The 7,025-nt window shown below is 40.2% G+C and overlaps 1 protein-coding gene and 1 pseudogene across 1 annotated transcript in view; one reads left to right on the forward strand and one right to left on the reverse strand.

Moving 5' to 3' along the window:
- LOC102820569 (serine/threonine-protein kinase Sgk1-like) overlaps positions 1-7,025 on the forward strand; it is a 211,846-nt gene that overhangs the window by 45,978 nt on the left and 158,843 nt on the right. The gene's annotated exons all lie outside the window — the stretch shown is intronic.
- LOC102817818 lies at positions 6,096-6,574 on the reverse strand (annotated as a pseudogene).

A 7,025-nucleotide genomic window follows, 5' to 3' on the forward strand; every position in this document is an offset into this window, starting at 1 on the left:
CTGATGATATGGAGCTTTTCCATCTTCTCTTTCCACGGATATAGTCCATTTGATTTCTGTGTATTCCATCTGGTGAGGTCCATGTGTATATTCATCTCTTATGCTATCTAAATAAGGTATTTGAAATGAACAAATCATTGGTTTTGCAGAAGTCCATCATGCGTTCTCCAGCATCATTTCTATCACCAAGGCCATATTTTCCAAATACTGATCCTTTCTCTTTGCTCCCAACCTTTGCATTCTAATCACCAGTAATGATCAATATATCTTGATTACATGATTGATCAGTATCAGAGTGAAGAAGTTGGTAGAATTCTTCTATTTCATCCTCACTGGCTTTAGTGGTTGGTGCGTAAAGTTGAATAATAGTGGTATTAACTGGGCTTCCCTGTAGGCCCATGGATATTATCCTGTCACAGACAGTGTTGTATCTCATGACCAATCTGGATATGTTCTTTTTGATAATGAGTGCAACACCAGCCCTCTTCAATTTGTCATTCCTGGCTTAGTAAAGCATGTGGTTGTCAGATTCACAATTGCCAATACCAGTCCATTTCAGCTCACCAATGCCTAAGATAGTGATGTTTATGTGTTCCATTTCATTTTTGACAACTTCCAATTTTCCCAGATTCATACTTCGTACATTTCATGTTCCGAATTTCAGTGGATGCTTACAGCTATTTCTCTTCATTTTGAGTTGTGCCCCATCAGCAAATGAAGGGCCCACAGGCTTTTCTCCCACGCGCTTTACTCCATTCGTGTCATCATGGTCAACTCTACTTTGAGGAGGCAGCGCTTCCCCAGTTGCAGTTTGAGTGCTTTCCAATCTGAGGGTCTCATTTTCTGACACTATATCTGACAGTGTTCCTCTGCTATTCATAAGGTTTTCATTGACTAAATATTCGGAAGTAGTTCGTTACTCCTTCTTCCTAGTCTGTCTTCATCTGGAAGCTCATCTGAAACCTGTCCACCATGAGTGACCCTGCTGGTATTTAAAATACTGGTAGCATAGCTTTCAGAAGCACAGCAGCTCACAAGCCACCACAGTATGACAAACTGACAGCCGAGTGGTGGGTTTAGCTGATAGGCATTGGTAAAGCCATACTGATTTTGAAATACTGATCTATCTCCATATCGTTATTTGCCATCCTGGAGATTTTGATGGTGACCTTATATACACGGATATCAGAACAAAATATTGCCCAGCCCTACACTATCTTCATAACTATCGGGATGTTTGAGTCCAGGAAATATTTCCATAATGGTTAGTAAATAACCACTGTCCTCAGTTCTTTGAATATGATCCCCCTGCAGCCCTCTGCCCATACCAAAATACTCTTCAAGAGCACTTCATAATCCACTAACTAAAGGTTAAAGCTGGACACCCACAAGGACTGAATGGGCCTTCCTGGGTCTGATAGCCAGCATGTATGCTCTGTGCCCTGGTACTCTCACCTTGTGAATGATTTTCAATTGTGATACCTACCTAAAAGCAACTGTATTTCCCCATGTAATTTCATGCCCTACATCCAGTTACACTATGGTTCACAGTTTTAAATGTACAGTCTTTCTGGAATCTGGTGTGATGTGTTTCTACCTCTCATGTTTGCTTCTCACTAGACTAATGAGGCTTTCTGCACCCATAAAGATTTACAGCCTCAAAAACTCTATACAAGGCCACTATGAGTCGGAATTGACTTAGTGGCAGTGAGTTGTCATCAAGGTGGACTATAATCTCTGACTTTTCCATATGATAAGAGTTGTAGCTGCTGGTGGAACTCTGAAATATGTTCTTATAATCTGCAATCTAAAAGTAAAGAGAAGACTCTATCTCCCAGTTACAATATGAAGGGAAAAAAAAATCCCAGAGAAGGATTTAGATTGGCTCTCTTTGGGTCTTGGACCAATGCCAATTCTTGGACCAATCACCATGATCACAAGCATCAAATTTTAAAACTGTCTTTATATGAATCGCATATCTGTCCTTATGTTTAGGAGGGCAAAGTATTTCCTTGGTAACCCTCCAAAATTCTACCGGCAGTCCCTGGGTGACAAATAGCCAATTTGTGGACATCACCATAGTTATGAACCAACCTCTGTAAAGCCTATTAAATAAAAACTCAAGGTACACACAGAGGTTCATGATGACAAATGGGTGCTACTTGTGATATACATCAAAGCATTATTATTATTACTGTGTGACATAGTGGTTAAATAGCTCAGCAGTTTGAAACCACCAGTAGCTTCACAGAAGAAAGATCTGGCAGTCTGCTTCTGTAAAGACTGCCTTGGACAGACACATGAGGCAGTTCTACTGTTTTGTAGGGTTACTAAGAATCAGAATCTATTATAAGGCAATGGACTTGGTTTGGGGGATTATTATTATGTTAAAGATGTTTTAGGCTATCTAAAATGGTTACTTTAATGTTTGTTGTGCATGGAAAGGTACAATATATGTATATAAAGATAAACATTTGACTAACAACATTAGCTAGGAACCGTACCGAATTGTTCCAACTTACATGCAAATTTGACTTAAAGATAGATGTAGAACTGAAACTTGTTTGTAATCTGGGGACTGCATATGTTTTTTGTTGAGTAGTTTCCAACTCAAAGTAGAGGCAGGGGAATCGTGAAGTTGCTTTTACTATAAAAAGGGGCAAAGGGTGCCAAGATGATTAAAACTGTGAATGTACTCAACACTAGACTTCCCAAACATAGCTGAAAGAATGTTGATACTTCTGCTTACAAAATCACACAATATAGTGCTTGCTGATCATCTGCATCTGCTGGCTCCAAATTTCTACATAGACTTAGTACCAGATTCATTTTGTTTGAATCCTGGTTTATAGTAAAAGATTGGTACTAGCATTATGTCAGAAGTTTCTATAAGCTACCTTTTGAAATGTAAAATCTTATATATGAAGCTCTCCCCAGTAAAACTAAAGCATTTGCTAGTTCCTTCATGAGTTTAATGAAAACTATATTAACATAATGCATTAAATGCTTATGTACTTCATTTCCATTTTTCTGTTTACCTTTAGCAAGTCATCTTGTTTTGCTCGATATGGTACCGTCTAGCAGAATATGCAATTTCTGGAGGATGTGGGATTACCAGGGATGTAGTGTTATCTAGGACTCCAAGTGGAGTCCTGGTGTGGTGCTGTGGGTTAATGCGCTGGACTGCAAAGCCATTTCAACTGCAAGGTCGGCGGTTCAAGCTCAGCAGCTGCTCCTCGGAAACCTTTTACAGTGTCGTTATAGGTCAGAACCGACTCACAGCACTTAACAACAATGATATGGTTGGCAGGCTTTTCTTTGATTCTGACCCTTTAACTTTATATAATAAAAAATTTAATTATTACAGATGACAAGAATGGATCTTTCCAAAAAATCTCTTTTTTTCCCCTTCTCTACTCACAGAAACTCAATTTAACAGTCGTGTTTTCTTTGTCTCAATTGTCCTGAAGCACTTAGAGAATTTTGGCAATTTCCGTGGGTCTTCAAATGTCTACCACTTATTCTCAATCTACCCTCCTGTCTTTCACTTTTTCAGAACCTCATGCGAGTCTTGGTCATAGTAGGTACTTAGTCAATATCTGCTTATTAATTTTGTTTCTAGAGAACAATTAAATCTTACCATTTTCTTCATTTATAAAACATGAAGTAAAGAGGGGACAAAAAAAAAAAATACAGAAATAGAAATCATTAGCAATACAGCACAGACATAATTTGGAGAAAAGCTGTTTCTGTATAAAATTAAAACTGAGTGTGCTCTGCAGCTTCTTTTATAAGAAGACTCAACAACTGAGCAGAAACATCAGGGAGTAGTAATGAGCCCCCCGTTAGGATGCTAATCATCTTCCCTTTCTTTTATCATTTTCAATTTAATTAAGTAATGTACACAGTTTGAATAATGAGACTTTCATTCAGTCTCTATAATTGCGATTTAAATGGATTTTCTAACAACTGCCCTTAAGACTAGAAGATTATCTTTAAAGCCTTGTGGATTTTTTTCAGGGGTAGGGTACGGAGGTGGTGGGGGGTGGGTGTTCTGTTTACCTAATGAAGGAAATCCAAAGTTACGGAAGAGTGTGATTGGAATGCTAAGTAGGAAGAAAGTGAGACTGAAAATTGTTGTTGCTAAATGCCGTAGAATCCATTTCGACCCATACTGACCCTGTGCAGGGTTTCCGAGGAGCAGCTGGTGAGTTTGAACTGCCTTGCAGTCCAGCGCATTATCTTGCAGTACCACACCAGGACTGAGTATGGTGGTGGTGGTGGTTATGTGCCATGGTATTAGTTCCAACTCATGGTGAACCCTGCATGGGGCTTGGGGGCTGTAAATCTTTACAGGAACAGAAAGCCTCATCTTTCTCCGAAGAACAACTGATAGTTTCAAACTGCTGACCTTGAGGTTAGGAGCCCTCTTCGTAACCGCTTCTATAGGAAATATTTATTCAGTTACTCAGCATACCTGTGCTGCATGCATCACCCCATAAAGGTAGATGACGCTAGCCAGGCTCCCTTAATAAAGAACCCTGAATGTCTAGCATGGTTAGGAGAGATGGCAAAGATGACCTGCCCTAAATTAATTTTACAGGTCAGAAAATTGAATTTCAAATGAATTAAGTGATTTACTCAAGGTAGCTGCAAAGCCAGAACTGTAATCTAGTTGTCTTCATTATCAGCTCATTATTCCTTTCTGTAGAAAATTATTTTCCTTTCTTTGACTTTGTTTTTGCTGTGACTCATTCAACTGAGAGGAAATTCAGGCCATTTTTGAACCGACTGCTTAACCTTGGGTAACAGAAACAGTCATCTCATGCTTGCTGCCTTGCTACCCTTTGTGCCCCATACCAGGCCCAACCCTTACTCATAAAAGAAAAATTTGATACATAAAATGTCGAGCTTATGATAGAATTCAGCAACTAAATGAAATAATGAATTTTTATGCAATTTTGGATTTTTTTTTTTTTTTTTGAGGGCAAAAAGGGAGAATAGAAGAAAGGGAAAAGATACTCCAGGGGCCAACGCTATAGAATGAAATGAGGACACATGTCTACTTTGCATTATATGTACAGGGTACTGCCTCCCATTGTCCCATCCGATGTCCACCCAGTGAGCTTCCACTCATCCTGCTCCACCCCTCAATCCTGAAGCCGCTCTTCTGTCTTTATGCTCCATTTAGCCTTCTCTGACATTCATACAAGAATCCATGGTGGTGTTCTGGGTTATGCATTGCTCTGCTAACCACAAGGCCGGTGGTTCAAAACCACCAGTCACTTAGCTGGTGAAAAATGAGACAGTCCACTCCCATAAAGATTTACAATCTCAGAAACTCTATATAGGGTCTTTATGAGCTAGAACTGACTCGATTGCAATGGGGATTTGGGGGGCGGGATGTGGTTTGACCTTCACCCAGGTTGCATAGAACTTGAAAACAAAATTAAAAATTTGAAAACCTATTGATGAAACTGCTTTCCTTTTTCTGAATCTGCATTTTTGAAAGCTCCTCTGGAGCTCCCTAGGTTTGGAGATACACATGGAGTGAGCCTTCTTGAGGCGCCCTCTGAATGCCGTGTCCAGGATCACGGGATTTGGATTTTGGGAACCACTGAATTGATGGTAAAATTTAAATTCCTTGGTCTGGGGTAGTTAGCCTCCCCAAATTTGGATTCTCTTCAACCACATGCTTTCCAATGGGCCCAGATGATCCAGCCAAACTGTTAGAGGGGCAGCTTTCCCGTATACCTGCCTCCTGATTCTTTGATTTTGTGCAAATTCTTCCCTTTGGACCATCTTATCCATCAGACATCCCACTGCTCAACACAATTTCCCCTACCTGGTACCAAACACCAGGTGGATGTATACTTTTGTTTAAATTATGTTGTAGATTAAATTGTCCCCCAAAATATGTGTTGTAAATCCTAACCTCTCTCTGCCTGTGGATATAATCTCATTTGGAATTGAATTATTGTGTTATACTAATATGACAGGATTATATAAAGTGTATTTTGAGTCAATATCTTTTTTCTTTTTTTGCGGGGCAGGTGGAGGGGAATAAGTTTCATTCACTTGGGGGACGGGCGGCCTCAAAACTTCTGGAACTGCTTCTTGGTGCGGCGGCCTTGGTGACCTTGAGCACATTGAAGCGTACAGACTTGCTCAGGGACTGGCACTCGCCCACTGTGACGTTGTCTCCGATCTGGACATCCCTGAAGCAAGGGGACAGGTGCACGGACATGTTCTTGTGGCGCTTCTTGAAGCGACTGTACTTGCGGATATAGTGGAGGTAGTCTCGGTGAATGACAATGGTCCTCTACATCTTCATCTTGGTCACCACGCCAGACAAGATACACCTTCGAATGGAGACATTACCAGTGAAGGGGCATTTTTTGTCAATGTAGGTGCCCTCAATGGCCTCCTTAGGAGTCTTGAAGCCCAGACCCATGTTCTTGTAATAACGCAGGAGTTTCTCCTTGTCAGTTTCTCCCAGCAGGACCCTCTTTTTGTATTGGAAGATGGTTGGCTGCTTTTGGTAGGCAAGCTCCATCTGAATGCACAAGAACATGTTTCAGAGTCTATTCTAACATCCATTTTGGTCTTTTCTTTCTTTCCTTTCTTTATAATGGCCTTTTACTTTCTTCATGTAGGATGTTCTGGATGTCATCACACAACTCTTTTGGTTTGCAGTCACTATCCTCTAATGAATCAAATCTGTTCTTGAGATGGTCTCTAAATTCAGTTGGGTTATACTTAAGGTCATATTTTAGCTCTGGTTGATGTGATTTAATTTTCTTCAGCTTCAGCCTGAACTTGCAAATGAACAATTGATGGCTTGTGCCACAGGAGACTTCTAGCCTTGTTTTGGCTGGTGACATTAAACTTGCATCAATTCTTCTACCATCTTCCTTGTTCATTGTCCAACTTTCATATGCATAAGAGGCTACTTAAAATACCATGGTTTGGGTCAGTCACATCTTAGTCCTCAAACTGTTATTTTTGCCCTTGAACACTTTAAA

This window comes from Chrysochloris asiatica, unplaced genomic scaffold, assembly GCF_000296735.1.
Source record: "Chrysochloris asiatica unplaced genomic scaffold, ChrAsi1.0 scaffold00013, whole genome shotgun sequence".
NCBI classification, from domain to species: domain Eukaryota; kingdom Metazoa; phylum Chordata; class Mammalia; order Afrosoricida; family Chrysochloridae; genus Chrysochloris; species Chrysochloris asiatica.